This window comes from Triturus cristatus, chromosome 1_1 (assembly GCF_964204655.1).
Source record: "Triturus cristatus chromosome 1_1, aTriCri1.1, whole genome shotgun sequence".
NCBI lineage: Eukaryota > Metazoa > Chordata > Amphibia > Caudata > Salamandridae > Triturus > Triturus cristatus.
In genome coordinates this window covers 170,426,824-170,446,729 of record NC_140579.1, presented here as the reverse complement: position 1 = coordinate 170,446,729, position 19,906 = coordinate 170,426,824, and the positions used below count along the sequence as shown (strand labels likewise).

At 47.3% G+C, this 19,906-nt stretch overlaps 1 protein-coding gene across 6 annotated transcripts in view; it reads right to left on the bottom strand.

Annotated features, from left to right (window-relative positions):
* Window positions 1-19,906, bottom strand: part of LOC146869905 (vesicle-fusing ATPase-like) — a 1,998,451-nt gene that overhangs the window by 404,405 nt on the left and 1,574,140 nt on the right. The window lies entirely within an intron of this gene.

The following is a 19,906-nucleotide window of genomic DNA, read 5'->3' as shown; positions in this document are numbered from 1 at the left end:
AGGGTTCTTGCAATGGTCACTGCTTTTTAAATGAATAGTACAGATATTGGGCTATCAGGAATCCACCTCACAAATATAGATTATTGGGGGTGGGTGTGATGAGATGAGTTTCCCTCCCCATTCCTGGCAGTACATAATATAAAATAAATAAGTACTGTACGCTTTCTAGTGGGTCTGTTGTGTTATACCCCAGTATTTGTAACCAAAAATCCTTTGTTCCTCTAGGCAGAGGGTGTCTGTGCCCAGCCAGAACCAGTTCTGCCTTCTCTGGTGTGAATTCCTGGCAGGAGGTGGAGACGGCATTGTCAGAGGCAGACCAGGCCCTTTGAGGTGCAAGGAAATCTCCCCCTTCCCCCATTGCAGACCAGGTCTATTCAGCCCTTTCCTGACCCTACCTAGACTATCTGGAGCCCCCCTGCTCCCCAGCCTTCTGTCATCCAAAACCCAGACAGGCAATCCACATTCCAGCAGAGGCACACAGGATGACTGAGCAAGAAAATACTTACTTTCTAAAAGTGGTATTTTCAAACACAGAATGTAAAAATCACCTTTACTAAAAGATGTATTTTAACATTCTCAGTTCGGGCATACTAAACTCGAATTTCTACCTTGTTCCCTGGGTCAGTTTAGGATTATAAAATGTTATAATCAAACTGCCCATTCTGGCCTATGAGAACAGGTAGCCTTGCAATAGTAAAAAACAAAATGGGCTGTAATTCACTATCATGACCCACAGGGGTACCTTGGGCCTTCCTTAGGGGTGACTGACATGTAGAAAAGGGAAGGTTAGGGACTGGCAAGTGTGTGCACTGGCCAAGTCAACATGGCAGTTTCAAACTGCGAGCAGACTCTGCAATCGCAGGTCTGAGGTACCTTTTCAGAGCTACTCCCGTGGGTGGCACAATCAGTGCTGCAGGCCCACGAGTAGCATTTGATTCACAGGCACTGGCACACTCGGTGCACTTTACTAGGGACTAACACGTAAATCAAATATCCAATTGTGGAAACACCAATCCATAACACAATTGACACAGAGAGCGCCTGCACTTTACCACTGATCAGCAGTGCGGAAAGTGCACAGAAACGTTACGCCAGCAAAAACAGAGTCAAAACCGGGAGGTCAGAAAGCAAAAACTCAGGGGAAACACTCCAAAAGAAGCCAAGTCTAACACAGCCAAATTCAATGATGAAAGGGTTGCATGTCAAATTTGACGCTAGAGTCTTGTTAACAGGTCAGCATCTCTATGGCAACTTCTTGCGTGGTTTTATGGACATTTATAACAAGTCCGGGTACCACCACTAGCTTACCCTATCTGGAGGTATTAGAATGATCTACAACGTACAAAGCTTCAGAAGCACCATTGGTGTTAATGGTATCGGTGGGAAGGCATACAGTAACAATCTCGGCCATTCAAATAAAAGGGCATTCCCTGGAGATGCCTGTTCTGGGAGTCTGGATGCGAAGCCTTAGGATTTTTTGGTTTCTTCTGTTGCAAAGAGGTCAAAAGCAAGAGTACCCCCATTCTTCGAAAACAGCTTCCAGAACTTTGTTGACCAAAAACCTATTTGTTAGACTCTTCATAGTATATACTGAGAAAGTCTGCCTGCACATTGATTTTCCATGGAATGAGCATTGCTTATAAGCGTAGCTTGTTGGTAAGTGCTCAATTGCAAATCGAGTGGGGCTGTAGAAACAGAGGTCTGGTGCCTCCTTGGCTGTTTATGCAATGCATGGTGGTAGTGGTGGTTGTGGTGTCTATTTGTATGTGAAGTATCTATGATACTGTTAGAAACAGGAGAAAAGCTTTGCGAGCTTGTTGTACCGCTCTAGGTAATTTATGTGGAATTAATTTTCTTTTTTGGACTATTGTCCTTTAAATTGTTAGATCCTATAGGTGAGCGCCCCAACCTATAATGGAAGCTTATGTTGTAATAATCTGAGTTGGTAGTTGTTTCTGAAATGGGGTTTCTACTAGAAACTGTTATTGTGCACTACCATGCAAGGATTGTCTTGCTGCTATAGTCAGAGTCAATCTGTCTTCTTAACTGTTTTCTTGTTGAAACCATTGGTATTCAAAGCATTGCTGAAAAGGTCTGTGGCAACTGTGCGTTCGGGACAATGTTTATACAAGAGGCTATCGATCCTAGAAGTGAGGCTAACTTTTTCGCAGTTGGATAAGGAGATGATCTGAGGATATGACATTTTTCCCAGACAGAAGAAACTCTCTCCTCCAAAGGATAAAGTCTGACTTTATGGTGTCTAATGTTGCTCTTAGATAAGACATCTTTTGAGTTGGGGTGGATATTGATTTCTGGTTGTTGTTTTGAAGACCAATTTCAAGTAGATTTATTATCATTTCATAGTCTCTTTTCACCCAATACTATCACCAAGCATTTTGATAACATACATAGTGCAGACTTCAGGCTGAACAGAAGAACTATGTATTTATAATACTTATTTACTCAACTTTATTGGGGGGCGGTTATAGGAATGTGAAAATAAATATGCACCCTGTAGGTTTCATTTCACACATCAACTCATTTTAAGGTGTGAGTTAGCAGTTCAACATACTTTTCATCCAACCTCATCTATGCATTTATTTCATGCTCTGGAGAAACGGTTGTCTCTGGGGCGGATGCATGTCTTTTCATCACAGAGGTCACAATAATGGAGTTCGGGTTTGGTTCTGCCCTCAAAAAGTCTGGGCGATGCTGAGGCGGTTTATACTTCTTGAGCAATCTTGGTGTTGCTGCTTTAACTGTGACAGGCATTACACATTTTTCCTCAGCTAGGTCTAGTAAGCCTGTAACCGAGGGTAAAGGAGGCTTAGGTCCTGCTCTATTTTGCAGTGTTTCAATTATAACTAAAATAGTAGGTTGTTGAGCCCCTCTGTAGCAGCAACTCTAACCACGACCTCTTGGACAGTGGTGATGTCATCCAGTGGTAGAAAAAGATATTGATGTTGTTAGAGTTCTGTGTCTTTTCCTTTTTGGAGAATGGCTTATCAAATGAGTAGGAGTCTGTATTCTTTTCCTTATCGACAACATTGATGTTTGCCTTAAAGATATTCTAGGTTTAGTGATTGTAGACGCATTTGAAATGATCCTCAAAGGGCATTTTTGGTTTTATAGGTGTTAAAGGCAGAGGATGAGGATCTGGCATAATTGCTTTGGAGGCAGCAAAAATAGAGTTCAATAAAGTCTATTTTTTTAGGTACAGTACCAAATTATGAACAGAAAAATCTTGAGTTTTTCCACTCATTTTAGGGGGGTAGATATATGCGGTAAATGTAGCGAAACAATAGAATGCAGTGAAGCTATAGACTGGGATGGTGGTCCCGACATGGTTGGCTTGAATTGCAACCTTCTCAATGCCAAAGGAGATGACGATCAACGACTGTGGTCCTGTCTACTAGATGTGAAAATCCTTGATGGAGAACGATAGAATGTCTTCAACATTGTTTGTGATTCTTTTTTCGATGCTGAATGATGCCTATGTTTCGATGTCGATCAATGACTTTTTTTGATGGTGATCTTAACTCCTTTTTCCTCACATTGTGCCCTCATTTCAAGGTGTACAAGTAGGGGATGATGCCCTCAACATCAATGTCGATACCTTCAACTCCAAGCCAGAAAGTTGATGTCTTTTTGGAGAAGATGATTTTTCTTTAGATATCCCTCTGTAGGAGCCTCTGTCAACAGGCTGCTCTTCACAGGGGACATGAGACGACGAAATGCTTTTTCTTCAGTTCCTCCTCCTTTTTCATGTCTTCTATAACGCCCATCTACCCTGCTTCCTTCTGGATCTCTAAGTGTATGTTTTGACCTTACTGCAGAGGTCAGTCGCTATATGGTGCTTTGAGAGACACACAAGACAGAGCTCGTGGGGGTCTGATACTGCCTTTTTCCTGCCTCAAGAAGGGCATATCTGGGAAAGAAAAGGCATTTGAGGAAAACTCTACTCAAGAATCCCGATGTTTTGGTATTGAATGACAGAAATAGTCTAAAAACATCAAGCCAAGTTGTTAAAGCTGCAAAAAGTTTGACATTAATTTGCAAAACACCGAGGTCCAAAACCTTGCATGTGCTCTTAATGTCCTGCTCAAATGAGCGGTAAAAAAAGAACTAGCTCCTTGAGTCAAACTTCTAGTAGGGTGCACTATGTAGAGAACCTTCAGGGAATCTTAAAGGCACAGCACCCGGTTTCATTATTTGCAATGAAAGCCTATCAGGGTACAATTTTTGTAGGTCTTGCCTGAGCCAGTGCATGCGCTGGTCTTTCGAGACATTTAGTGAGTGGGGGCTTTAGAAATGCGACCACAAGCTTTTGCTTGTGGCCTAAGGCTTGCTGTTACGCGCGCGTGCATGCGTGCAGCCGCCATCTGGCTTCCTATCTCTTCCTCATTAAGCGCATCCCTCAAGCGCATCGCGGGCACCCTTAAATGCGTGTTTTTATTACCTTTGTTTATGTGACGGAGATACATTGCATTTGGCAGAACATTTCTGGGGATATACTGCATGAAATACACCAGGTGGCGCTAACATGTTTTACAAGATATAGTGACATTACAGCGATATTCAGCGCTGCTTGTTTAGGAATTGTGCCTTGGTAGCTTGAAGTCATGAGGAGCCAATAATGTCTGACTACACGCCACTCTTTCCGACTTCTGAATCAGTTTTAACTCCCTCCCGGCCAGCGTGCAAAAATTGGACTGGCTGAAAGATTCCCCAAGACTCTTGCCTTTGCCTACAGTGAGCCTCGCACTCTGGCTATTTGAAGTCGTGTGTAATATAAAACAAGCATTTGCAATACAATAGGTTTCGCATTATTAAAGTTTGAGCTATTGGCATTGCTAAATAATGCAACGCCAATAGCTCAAACTTTAATAATGCGAGACCTATTGCATTGCAAATTATTGTTATGTTAATCTTGACAGAAGTGCAGGATTGCATTGCCCTGGACATGCACGCACGCACACACACAAACAGAGGCATGCACATACACACATGCTTCGACATACACAGGCAAACACACACACACAGCTGCTTTCACATACACAGGCAAACATACACAGGCATGCACATGCACACAGGCATGCACACACACACAGATACACAGATGCACACACGCCCAGGCAGGCACACACACAGCTGCGCACACACGCCCAGGCATGCACACACAGGCCCAGGTACGCACGAGCACATACACACAGATGCGCACACATATACCGGCACACACATAGGCACGCACGCACACATCTCCAGACACAGATGCTTTCACATACACAGGCAAACACACAGATGCGCACACACGCCCAGGCACACACACATAGGCACGCACACATACACACACAGATGCATTCACATACACAGGCAAACACACACAACCATGCACACATACACAGATACGCACACACGCCCAGGCACGCACACACCAAACACACACACATACATTCATGTTTCCGTCTGCGAGGCTGTGAGAAACAGTCCATTCCAAACTCAACAAGTAGAAACCCTTAGTGCACAATTTGCCCCATAGCCGGGATTCCGTTTTGGATGCAAACTTCTTTTTGCAGCACATCGGGATGTACACAGCCCTTGGGATACAGAAACGGTGTCCATCAGAAAAAAAGGGAAATTGTGCTTGTAATAAACGACGAGCTACAGTGCACACCAACAGTCTGGCTTTTTTGTCCAACGTAGCTTGGTGTGAGAGCAGGTGTAGGTTAAGGGAACCGAGATGTCAGTCAGCATTATGTGAAGTAATCTGTGTGTCAGAAAAACACAGAAAGCGGACTTTGGACAGTGCGTGTTATCACACACCCTGGCCTCTCTCCAGCCTGGCACTCCATAACTGCACCTTTCCTGGTAAACAGACTGAAGTGAACAATAGGTGCTAGCGTGAGAACCGACAAGAGAGACACGTGATCATTTTACAGCTGCCACCACTTCCCCAAAGCGGAAAGGAAAAAAACGTTATATATCTGTTAGAGTGTGCTCACAGCCAGCGTAATTGCGATGAATAAATATAAAAAGAAGGAAACGCGGAGCAAAAGGCGGGTAATACATTTTTTAAATGTATCTCTTTGCCCCCGACTGGGTTTGTCGCACCCCCTCTACCCCCGCCCCCCTCCCCCCCCATGCCCCGCTAGTGTTGAGGGTCATGGCCACACCGATTGAATCATTTCAGGGGAGGTGTATACCGAGTAAGAGGAGTCACCAGAGTAACTGGGTCGCCAACACAATATATACTGTAGAGAGCGGGAGTGTTCTTTGGGAACGTGGAGGGGACGAGTTCAACCACAACACCTCTCAATTCGATGACTGGGACAGAAAAGACCTCTGCTGAAGAATACTGTTTTTCTGTGTCAAATGTGTGCTATTGTGTCACGGTGGAGCTTGGGGAGGAGGAGGGGCACTGTTGAAATTATGGTATGCCATGTTCAAAGTTGCAACTGAATACTGCTGCCTGGACCGGTCATTAAACTCAATAAAGATGTATTTTGAAGAAAGAATAAAAGGCATTTGTATTTATCTACAGATACTACCTGTACGATTCCTCTCTCTGCTACCTAAAGAATAGGTTGCCATCACAGCCATGAGCCACGAGGGATGGGGCAAGTTCAGGGAACTGTCCAAGGCCAGGGTACTTTGAGCTGTTTAAGATGCGTAAGCTGGATGAGGTCTGACACGGTGTGTTGTGTAAGTTATTTTCCTCTGTAGCGTCTGTAGAGAGTATTTGCTATGCTTCATCATAAGATCCACAACATAAGGTAACAAAAGCATTAGGGAAGCTGAAAAAGGCCCTGTTCAGAGTGTCACCACAATGCAGCTTGTGTCCATCACTCTCATAGCCCCTTCACTCTACATGTTACTTGAAACCACATTGTTGCCCAAAGCCCAGCTCGGACCTACAGGCATTCCTCGGCCTCTCGGAAACAGCTGGCTGATCTCGGCACCAGCGCCACGGCCGGAGCAGGGCTTGTCTCAGCACTTCCCTCCGTCGCCAACACATACACTGTCCGCAAATAGACTTTATGACTCACAGTTTCCAATACAACAAGCATTTGCAATGCAATTGGTCTCGCATTTACCCGAGTTAAAGCTATTGGCATTGTAAATGATAATGCCTTTTATTTATGTTTTAAAAACGAAAACAAAAATAAAAGACATTTTATTTGCAATGTCAATAGCTGAAACTCGCGTAAATGCGAGACCTATTGCATTGCAAATGCTTGTGCTATTTTGCAAACAACTGATAGTATGAGCTCATGCGGCAAACAGATAAACAGGTCAGTAGCCAGACTGAACAAGGTCCATGCTAACACAGCTAAGGTTGTTTTGCTTTCTAGCAAGCTAACCACACAGACCGTTTTTCACATAAAAAAGTACCAAAACACTGAAAGTTTTGAAATAACCTCTAATGTTAGTTTAGGAGAACACACTACTTCACAACTTGCAGAAGGCAGGCTTTTGACATCTCCACACTGATTCGGTTTCTTTCAACAGACCGATTAGGAAAGATATTACCAGCAACCGCAAAAAAAGAAAGAAAAAAAAAATCAAACTTTTTTTTTCAGAGATCAAGTAGTAGAAAGAAAACTGCTATGTACAAGAAGAGATACAAACATGTGATCCGGTCCCAAAATAGTGATATGCCAAGAACGGTTATTCAAAGTCCAACACCCTGCCCTCAGGACAGCCCTGCCTTTCAATTCCAGAGTCTCATTTTGAAGTGTTAAATGTGCGGATGGCTATCCAATACAAGGCTGGTCTCACTCCAGATTCAGACCTACTTGCCTGAGGAAATTTCCTCATGCCTACCAACCCAATTAAAAGCTTTTTGAAAACTCTTAAAGATTGATCTCTTCAGTCTTCTCCTGAACGCACGAATATACTGCAGGTGTTTATTACTGTACGTTTGTAAATCACTGCTCCCAATACTAATGCATTTAATATATTGTCATTTCTAAATACATTGCTGCACACGAAACACAAAAACACATTAATAAAAAGTTAAACAACTTCTAAAGCAAGCACCAGCACCAGGGCAACATTACCAATAGTTTTGGAAAGAACTTGGAAACGGATTAAAATAAAATCACGTTTTAAAAAAGCCACACATCTTTGGTACCTTTTATGCACAATTTACCTTTTCTTGTATAATTTAGACAACCCTCTTAAAGAACAGGGTCGACAGCTGCTCAATACTCTGAGTGGGTGGGTGATATATTTTATAAATCACTTCCCTGCGTTGTAAAGCTGTATATAAAAAGTTTGACTCATTAGACAACTTACAGCGCACTCTTATCAAACGAAAGACTAGGTCTCCCTCTTCAGGATAAGAAGCGGTGAGCCTCTGTCCAGCGAATACATCACCACGGACCACGAGGGCGTAGATAGCCGTTACGAAACACACACACAAAGGGTTTATAGCAAGATCCGCACAACCACTACTAGACCTTACACGGCTCAATGCAGGCCTAACAACCTCATCAGGGCAGCGACACACGCCCACAATAAAACAGCCGAGCAAAAGAGAACAAAGAGTCCTGTGAAGAGAGACAAATGTGCACACTGACCACAAATGAACCACACCCCACAGACACCCATACAAAGCTTCTCATAAATAAAATAAATGTGTTCACGGAAAATAAAAAAAGAACCACTCCCTACAGGCACACGGATACTAAGGTTCTTTGTTGTAAAGCATATGCTGATAAACCACACAGACAGGCACAAGTAAACAAAGAGATACGAAGACGAGAAGGCTGGCGGGAGCTTAAACATGACAGACAACACCGCCCCCTGAAATAGCAGTACACACACCCGAGCTAACGCACCGGGACACGGGAGCGCGAGCTCGTCCGGCGGTGAAGAGGTCACCTGGCGCGCCGCCAGGGCATGAGTAATCGTCAACCAGCAGAGCAAGAATGAGCCGTTTCACGAGATGTGGGAGCGGAAGGGGGACGATGAATGAATGCAAATATATCTGCGGGAACTCGAAGGTGCCTAACCAACCAGGAACCAAGGGCAAGCTCGTGTAACAACTAAAAACCGAAAGCCATCTTGTTCCCTTTAAGGAAAGTATACTGAGCTGACGAAATGGCAGGTTTGTTAGTTGGGAGATAAAAAAAAAAGACAAGCCCTGTGGAGCGTGGCGCGCGCGAGCTTGGGGGCAGGGGAGCGCATTCCAGGCGGGGGAGCGGACCCTTTGAAGTGCTCCCAAAAAGCGGATTGCATGGCGGCACGATGCACGTGATTGTGCGCGTGCTAGCCATGCAATCTGCTTTTTGGGAGCACTTTTAAAACCCGCTTACAATAGTCTCGCTTTGCGATCGCTTACGCGACAGCAAGGCGAGACCTAAAAACTCACAGCTGGTATATTGTAGGTTGTGTCTTGGCAACGCTGTCTTCACTTGCACCACAACATGGATGAAAAATACCTCTCGTCTCCGGCCTTTCTTGCCTTTTGCCCATGTCTGCTCTCCTCTGGTTTAAACTGTGCATGGCACGTCTTTGCAGCCCGAAGGTATCATTAAACTTTGTTATGACTACCCTCATTACAATTTAATAAACTTATTAATCAACATTTTTTTTTAAACTGCTTGTGTTTTACTTATTCTTTACAGCAGCAAACAAAGACAAAAAGTAGCCATTACATCATATATGCGCGAATCTTTGAGCAGCTGAGATGTCACTAGCTGGCAGGTGAGACGCCTTCAGCTGCGCCTGGCATTTTCTGCAGCTGCGTTTTACATGGTGGGACTTTTAGCTCATGCTTCTAATAACAAGACACAGCCACAAAATACGCAGCAGTTCGACCACGCTACCTTTCCATGAGTGTGCTTCAGAATCTCGCGGGGGTATGAAGCACTGTGCTAATGAACATAAAATACCAACAGCGGGTGTGTTGCATAGCCCTCAAGCAAATTGGAATACGAACAAATTCAATTGTAGAGTTTTTTTTATATTTGGTTGATACCAGTGCTGACTGTCACAAGTGCGTTGACAGCAGTTATCGGTATTTATAGTGGGTAGCCCGTGACCAGATTTAGGGAAAGACCACGACACCACATTCTGCCCACGCAGCATTATGTATATGTCATATTGATATAATATATGGTAATCAGCAGCTCGTAACAAACGCAAACGTGCAGAGGCGTAACTATACATTTGTCATAGCGTACAAGCGTTATAGGCTTTAGTACAGCGCACGTTCTGCCACAGGTGCGGCAACTTTCCAAGGAGGACCTGCATGTGCAAAGATAAGTAAACCGCGATTTCGGTTTCTTGAGATCAAGCACTTTCCTCCAATTAGACTCCCATCCAACATGAGCCTGGTGATCTATCTTCCACTATACGACTCATCTTCCTTTAGTTGATTTAAACAACGTACACAAGAACCAAAGATTTACTCCTCGCATTATCGTCACCCCGCGCGCAGTATGTACTTCCGGGCAGCCTACACATCCCATATGGTGACTTCTGTCCACACATCAGTTACTCTCGTAATGGCATGCCCAACATCTGCCCTCCTGTCATTATCACCTGCTGAAATTACCCCGCCCTGCTGCAGTGATCGCTTCACAAAACATCTCACAACCAGCAAAGCTTTAACATTTACACAACCACCTTCCTTACGGTGCTTACCGCCTCACAGTAACACTGTCTAAAATCCATAGTCGGAGATAATCGAAACCCTCTCCAGTCTGGGGCCAGGAGCATAAACTGGTCACCGGCCACCTTGCCCCGATGAACCCTGTGCTCTCTCCCTGTGACATCGACCCAACTTTGGATACGCCGATGTACCGTCTCTTTGGGAGCTGGAGGAGTTCTCAGGTGAACACTCAGATCTCCTCTTCTAAACAAACGTTTCCTCCTTGAAGCGCGGCGCTGAGCTCCAGCCCCGTCCGCAGGTTCACCAGCCTGCCTGCTTTCAAACTGTATGCTATACCCAAAGCTCTGTGCCCCGTCCGCTAGGATCCGAGTCACCCTTCCTTAGGTACGGATTCTCCCACCTGCTTACCCCCCCTTCTCACCAGGGCTCCATGGGCGGTGCTCGTGTTCTCCACCATGGCCGGCGCGGCTCTGCTGCAGAGATTACAGCTGGCATATGGGCATCGACTTCTCATAGGTGGTTGCAAAGTACAAAAAACCAATTGGCACCAGAGCTAAACTAGAACACACTGCTGCAAAGAAAAACAAGTGGCTCGCGCGTCACCCCTGTGTCTGGGTATGATCATAGCTCCTCCCACGGCCTATTGGTGTCTATTACGCGCTTGGTGCTCGTAATAGACACCAGTAGGCCATGGGAGGAGCTATGCGCACGCCTCGGGACAATTGCGTGCAGTCTTTTAGAATAAGACGCACGCAAAGGCCAGTGGGGGAGCTGAAAAGGAAACGCACACGCACGAGCGTGTGCGATTCCAGGGTCCATTTCTGAACCCCGGACAAAAGGACTCTCGCCTGCGCGAGCACTGCTACGCAGTGCAACGCAGGTCGCGAGACCTAAAAATTGACTCCTTGCTCAGCGCAATAGGCCATGACTCTGTTTACACAGAAATAATCGGCAAATAGTGATAGATTCTAAATCTCCATTTAGGCGAAAGATTTCAAGGAGTAAAGCGGTCGGAAAAATGATTGTTTTTCTTGCTTAAAAAGCTTCCACATGTGCAAGCTTTTGTCCTCTCGTCATTCTTCTGTTCCTAGGGATTTTTAAGAAAGAAAATACTCGCAGAGTTTAACCAGCTATTTAAACGGTCGCAAGCAAGGTCATTGGTTCAAATCTAAGGAGAAGAGAACGGCATTTTCCGAAAGCTGCTTGGTATTACGGAGGAATGTCTGCTTTCAGCCTCAAGGTACATAAAAAAATAGATATCTTCAATATACTGAAAGGCACTTCTAAAAATGCCAAGATAGCAGGCCCGGCTAAGAAAAAATGTAAGCTGAAGCACAATACCTTCAGCTCAGAGCATGGAAAAATCCCACAGCGGTACACTACCTGTCTGGAGCAGAGTAGTCTCCAGAAGTGGGCAGCGGGCTTAATTTGGCTTCCATTAATAATAGAAGGACCTTTAGAGGGATCTCGGGCTCCACACTGAAGCTGCAGAGCCATTTGTTTGGGATGGGGCGGTGGGGAGGGGACGGAGGTAATGCAGGTCACACAGCCTGAGGCAAACATACATTTGTCTGCTCTCAGTCCTCTTTCGTACAAATGTGTCTTTAAAAGTGGATGCAATGAATATTACTACAAGTGCGGTAAAGGGGGCGGTGGGCGGGAAATCTAGGTTCATCCAGTGCTCATGACCGGTTTCTGGGTTATTGATTATCATATGTAAATGGATTTCAGAATCGAAGTACAGGTTCACTGATCAGTTTAGCTGCTGCATTTGGTCAGCAAAGAAAAAAGATGCTTAACCACAACCCACCACCAATTTATTATATCTGGAACGGTTTTCTTTCTTTGCACCCTTCTGGGAGTGCTAAGAAACTTCACTAAGCTATACTGAATTTCCAGGGATAACGTGATAAAACGTGCTCATGCTCTATTTCAAAGCAGTTACCCTTTTAAACCAATACACTAGAAAAACGACAATGTTCTGTGACAGAGAACAGAATAATTTGCTTAAAAGTTTGAACGTGCCAGATGTAACAGGACTCCAACAAACATGCCTTCGTTATGAAGATTCAGGCAAGATCCACTTCATGAGTTTTTGCCCTGCATGAGGGACCCGCAGAAGAACCAGAAAGTCCAGATAATATCTGGATTGTTAGTCCAGATCACTTTTTAGAGCCTCAACACCCTGGTGGACCTGATCCTCCTGAAGCAGAAGTGCTTGCAACAAGTCTGCTACTTGATTCCTGATGATGCACACCCCGTCTCCTTCAAAAGAAATGGCACAAGAACTGGTGTGTGTCTTCTCCCAAGAATGCAAAGGCATAAATAAAGAGGAGAGCGCTCAGGAAACTAGATTGGAGAATACCAAAACATCACATTGAGGTTTTACCAAGTAATTATAATTTACACATGACATTAGAATGGGAGAGGACGTTCAATTTTGGTTGTCCCAGTCACTAGAATGCCATGTTTTCGGTCTTTTACATTCCATCAACACATAGTCCTCTAGGTTGTCCCTGGAGTAATTTTTTTTACAGGCTATAGTGCAGGTCCAAGTTCAATTACATAAGCAAAGTCTGTAGCAGAAGTCGGAATGAAAGTGAGATGCTGAATGAGTCTGAAAGAATGCTAACAATGTCTGGGACTGGCTGTACATGCTATGTTGGGGGAGTGGAGTTATGTTGAGAGGGGGAAGTGGCAAAGAACAGAAGAGTGGGGGCAAATGCTCAGCTCCATAGAAGGCATACAGAGCAATGGAGGTCAATTTGTCAACAAAGAGAAGAGCTTGACAAATTAGAGGCAGGTGATCACAATGCTGACCACAACATGAGAAAGCAGTCAACAATCTAGAAACACCAAACTACAGGCCCACAGTTTGTGTTTATCTTGTTCACTAAACAAGTAGGCCCAATCCCCTGTAGTACAAACCCTTTGACTGCCAGTTTACAGGACCACAATACAGATCTGTAAATGAAGACTGCCTGCCACTGAGGCAAGACTTCTATTCATATGTAAGACTGTTCAAACTTGTATATATGATTCACTAATGCAAAGCTTTTCCTTTTCAGTCGAGAGATCTAAGAAAATGGTGTGAACTGTGAACTCCGCTTACATTATCAACAGTAGTTCCAGTATAAACAAGCATTGACATAGCCAATAGGTCTCACCTTTGGGACCTTACAAGTGTTTAGCCATGCATCAGTTCATGTTGTTGCACCAAGGATATTGTGCTGCATAACTAAATACTTATAAGGTCCCAAAAGCGAGACCTATTGGCTATGCCAATGCTTGTTTTCCCTTCCCACAGTTTCGCCTTTCTGCACAAAATCCTGCAATGTAGGTTTGAAATTGGCTTTCAGAGTCATTGTATTCTCCCAGAAAAATAAAGTTAGCCTCTGCTAGACGATCACATCAAGAAATCGGTTGGATATAATCACCCAATATGATTTTAAAATGGATTCCAAATGAATAAAGAATTTCACGTAGGAAGAGAGGAATGATTATAGTGTTTATGACCATCAATGAAGACCTATGATGCAGAAATATTAGGACACATACGTAATTAATTAAATGAGCTTAAATGATAAAGAAATTACAATAGAGATTCATAGATAATACGAAAAGCAGGATGTGTTGCCAAGGAAAGGGGTATATCTCAAAAGGGTAATTGGGGTGGGAAGTCAGTTGTTTTAGCACACACCATGCATGTAGCTGGAGTGACTGTATATAGAAATCGATTAAGATGTGTACAATCTGTGAAAAACACATTTGTTTACAGATAAAGCGCCTCTTACAAAAACGGTGGACAAAGTATGAAAAACAGAACATTGAGTAATTTCTAATTACATACGCTTTTTTGTGTGAAATCATGACTATTGCACATTTTACAGCTGTATTTTAAGAAGCTAATAAGATCCACTGGAACACAATGAGACTAAAGGTCCATTAATTCACTACCTAAATCTTTCAAAGTAATTTAAACGGAAATACACCTTTGACGATGTAACATTAAAGGTTGGTCTTTTGTTTGATTTGTGGACTCTACCAGACAGAGGCAGAGTTACATATAAGTACACAAAGTAGAACCTACCTTTGCAAAAAAGATATGTGCACAATATCCAGGTATCTGCAGTTTATGATAGATTTCCCATTAATCATAGCTTCATCCTTCTTTTGGCTAATTTGTAGCATCTCTCTTGTTGAATGCTTCACCACTCGTGCATTAAGTTTAGGTTAGTTCAATTGCAATATGGCATATTGTTCCAGTTGAACAAGGAACAAGTTACTTACCTTCGGTAACGATGTATCTGTAAGAAACATTAGTTAGTTAGATTCCTCACCTTAGAATATCCTCAGGCGTCAGGCTGGATCCAGAAAGATTTTTCGTCAGCAATACCCCTTGCGCGTCGCTAGGTGTCGTCTGCGGCTCCGCGTCCGTCGTCATGCGCCGGAATGATGTCGTCAGAGTACTTAGACGTCGTCGGAGTACTTAGACGCCGCCCTCGCGCGCTGACGTCAGTTCTTGTACATAGCTTTCCGCGCCAGGAACGCAGAACCATGCAAGAGACCGACACTGGTGCCAAAAAAGTCTAGGGCCCTGAAAAGGATAACCTTAACCCTAGATGTCGGTTTGCAGAATGGGGAGGATGGGTGGGTCGGTGAGGAATCTAACTAACTAATGTTTCTTACAGATACATCATTACCGAAGGTAAGTAACTTGTTCATCTGAAAGAAACACGTTAGTTAGATTCCTCACCTTAGAATAGATACCCCAGCAATACCAACCCCGGTGGTGGGTCTGCGAACCAAGTTCACACCAGAAAGTCCTGGAGAACAGAACGGCCAAAGAAGCCGTCTCTCCGGACTTGGCTGTCCAGGCAATAATGCTGGGCAACCGTGTGCAGCGAGGCCCGTTTGGTGCCAGACAGATGTCCTGCATGGGGACTCGCCGACCCAGGGCAGTCGTCGCTGCCGTGGCCCGAATAGAATGGGCCCTCAGCCCAACAGGAGGTTCCTTTTTAGCTAAGGAGTAACAAGCTTTGATGCACAAAACGACCCACCGAGAGATGGTTCGCTTGTGCACCGCCCGCCCCTTCTTAGCGCCCACGTAGCCAACGAAGAGTTGGTCGTCCACCCGGAACTGTTTTGTGCGGTCCAGATAGAAGGAGAGCGCACGTTTTGGGTCCAGACGGTGGAGCCGCTCTTCCTCTTTCGAGGGATGCGGAGGCGGAAAGAAGGTGGGCAGCGTAACAGAAAGGCAGTCACAACCTTAGGAAGGAAGGAAGGGCGAGTGCGGAGCACAACCTTGTCCGGATGAATAGAAAGGAAAGGAGGCTTAGAAGAGAGAGCCTGGAGCTCACTCACCCTTCTAGCAGAGGTGATGGCTACCAGGAAAGCAGTCTTAAGCGTCAAGAGACGAAGAGGACAATTATGATGTGGCTCAAAGGGAGCGCAAATCAGATATGTCAAAACAAGATTCAAATCCCACTGAGGCATTACAAAAGGGACAGGAGGAAACATGTGAGTAATGCCCTTAAGGAATCGAGAAACAACAGGGGATTTGAAGAGAGAAGGCTGATCAGGAAGCAGAAGGAAGGCAGAGATAGCAGAAAGATAACCTTTAAGAGTGCCCAGAGCAGAGCCCTGCTGGGCCAAAGAAAGAAGGAAGAGGAGAACCTCAGAAAGAGGGGAGGAAAGGGGATCCACAGCCTTTGCTGTGCACCATGCCACAAAATTGTTCCACCTACAGGCTTATACCGTTTTGGTGGAGGGACACCTGGTTGCCAGAATAACATCGCAGACTTCAGGAGGCAAGTCAAATGGCATCAACTGTCGCCGCTCAATCTCCATGCATGCGACAGAAGGTCCTCCTGAAGAGGCAGTCGTATCGGGGGATCGCTCGCCATGCTGAGTAGCTCGGGATACCAATACCTTCGTGCCCAATCCGGAGCCACCAAGATGACTTGGGCCCGGTCGCGCCTGATCTTCTTCAGCACTCTGGGCAGAAGTGGTATAGGCGGAAAGGCGTACAACAGACCGCAACTCCACTCGCGACGAAAAGCATCCCCGAGCGAGTGCCGCCTTGGAAACTCCAACGCGCAGAACTGCTGACATTGCGCGTTCTCTTCGGTGGCGAATAGATCTAACCAAGGCTCTCCCCACTGCCGAAAGAGGCCTTGCGCCACGTCCGAGTTGAGACGCCATTCGTGAGTCATCATGCACCGGCGGCTGAGTTCGTCTGCTCTGGCGTTCAGAGAGCCCGCCAGATGTTGAACCACCAGGGTGATGCCCTGATGTTCCAGCCATGTCCAGAGGCACAGAGCCTCCTGACAAAGGGTCCACGACCCCACCCTGCCCTGTTTGTTGCAATACCACATGGCGGTGGTGTTGTCCGTGAACACCTGCACCACACTTCCCCGGACAACGGGAAGGAATGCCTTCAGTGCCAGTCGGATCGCTCTCAGCTCCAAAAGGTTGATATGGAGCCGAGACTCCGCCGGAGACCAGAGTCCTCTGATCTCCGCCTCCCCCATGTGGCCCCCCCATCCCAAGAGGGACGCATCCGTCACCACTACGTGCTCCGGGTGGGGTAGGGAGAGGAATCTGCCGCTGATCCAATCGCTGTTCGTGAGCCACCACTGCAACTGCTTTGCAGTGCCCTCTGAGATCAAGACATGGTCGGACAGGTTGCCCCGATGCTGGGCCCACTGAAACTTCAGGTCCCACTGCAGAGCCCGCATTCTCCACCTGGCGTGATGCACTAACAGGATGCAGGAGGCCATCAGACCCAGAAGCCGCAGCACCATCCTGACCGAAACCTGGGATAGAGGCTGAAAGATGGGAATCAGAGCCTGATTATCCCGGACCCACTGCTCCGGAAGATAAGCCCGGAACTGCGCCGAGTCCAGAACCGCCCGATGAAAAGGAGCTTCTGGGAGGGACTCAGATGCGACTTCGGCACGTTGATGGAGAACCCCAGCAAATGCAGGAGGTCGGCCGTAGTCTGGAGGTGGGAGACAACCTGCTGGGGAGAGCCCACCTTCAACAGCCAGTCGTCGAGATAGGGGAAGACTGGAACCCCTGATCTGTGCAAATGAGCTGCGACCACCGCCATCACTTTCGTGAACACCTGAGGGGCACAAGTGAGGCCGAAGGGGAGCACCGTGAACTGGAAATGCTCCTGACCCACCGTGAACCACAGGTAACGCCGGTGGGCCGGCAGGACGGGAATGTGGAAATAAGCGTCCTGCAAGTCCAACGCTACCATCCAGTCTCCTGGATCCAGGGCAGCCAGAACCTGAGCTAGGGTAAGCATCTTGAACCTCTCCTTCCGGAGGAAGGCGTTGACGCTCCTGAGGTCCAAAATAGGGCGTAGGCCCCCTTTGCCCTTCTTGGGAACCAGAAAGGTGTGGGAATAGCAACCACGACCTACTTCTGGACCAGGAACGCGCTCGATGGCCCCCTTGGCCAAGAGGGCTGCAACTTCCTCCCGTAGAAGATTCAAGTGATCCCCCGACATGCGGTGGCACTGCAGTGGCATGGCTGGAGGGGGTCATCTCGAAGGGGAGGGAGTAGCGCCTTTGGACGATTTGCAGTACAAAAGGGGGTGGTGATGGACGGAGCATCAGAACCAATCAAACACTCACACCCAGTCAACAGATCTGGGTTTGATCCATCACCGTTCTTTAGCCCACTCTGCCACCCCAGTTCAGACATGGCCATATGGACGATTTGCAGCACCCACCTGTCCGACGTGATGGAATGCCAGTGGAGCAGGTGATGGTGAACTCTGCCTCCCACTGGCGTGGAATGGGCCAGAAAGCACGGACTAGGAGGGCTTTGAGGCGGATGCTGCCGGGGTGGATGTGGACTGACCGGCACGTTGACCCCCGGTACCGCCTCGGCGGAATCCACGTCCGCGTGCAGGTTGAATCTGTAGCCGGTGGCTAGGCGGATGTGAGGGGGCGCTCCTTCCTTGGCCACGAAAGGGACAAAAGGCAGAAGTTTGCGGTCGGGGCCCCGAGAGGCACCAGCGCACTATCCGCCTTCTCGCCAAAAAGGCGAGTGCCATCAAAGGGCATATCCATGAGGGTGCTCTGGACAATCCCTGTGAAAGACGTGGACCGCAGCCAGGCGTGGCGGCGGAGCACCACCGTAGTTGACATCGCCCTACCCAGCGAGTCCGTAGTGTCTAGCCCACATCGAATAGCATGTCGTGCTGCATCCCGCCCGTCGGCAAGAGCCTGGGCGAGCCGCGTCTGGGCCTCCTCCGGACACTGGGGCAGCACATCCTCCACCGTATCCCACAGAGAGTGGGAATAACTGTCCAAGAGGCAAGCGGTGTTCAAGGACCGCAGTCCCAAACTAAGGGAAGAGAACAGCTTCTTACCGAACTGCTCTAGCCTCTTGGATTCCCCATCCGTGGGAGTGGACGGGAAGGAGGATTGGGAAGTAGGGGCCTGGATAACCAGGCTCTTGGGCGTGGGGTGCTGGGACAGAAAACTGGGGTCACCCGGAGCAGGGCGGAGGCGCCGGGCCACGTTCTGATCCACAGGAGGTACTGTGGAGGGCTTGGACCAGGTGCCCTTCAGAACGTCCACTAGTGCCTCATTGAACTGCAGCAGAGGCTCCGGGGAGCTTGCTGATGGTTGAAGCACTTCAGTGAGGAGGTTAGTCCTCACGGCCACAGCAGGCAGCTCCAGCCCAAGGGCTTCGGCCGCCTTGCGCAGCACCACTGAAAATGCAGCACCTTCCTCCGAAGCCACAGTCGGAGTAGAGATGAAACCAGTGTCCGAGGAGGTGTCCAGACCATTGGCATCCCCCAGCTCATCTGCCCAGTCCTGAGATAAGTTGGCCTGCATGGCCAAAGGGTCCTCAGACCCCTCCCAGTCGCCCCCGTCATCCGATTCCTGATAAACAGGGGGAATAATTGGAGCCGGACGGTAGATGAAATTGTCATCCATCGGTGTCGGCTGCGGCGGAGGAGGCGTTGTGAGATCGACCGGCACCGACTGAGATCCAGGCCTGGATCCCACGGGGACCTGCGGCGTCGGGACCGAAGTCGACGACGGCGCCGGAGCCGCCGGCTCGCTCAGTCGAGCCCGCAGGGCCCAAAGGCGCGCCGGGAGGCATCGAAGGCGGAGCCAGGCCCCTCATGTCCGAGAGGAAGGCACTGATCTCCGCCGGAGTCGCGTCAGTCCCAGGGACCGGTGGGTATGGGGACGGATCCGGCTCCTGCGGCTCCGATGGAGCCGCGGGGGTGGTACCACCCGGACCCTCGACCGA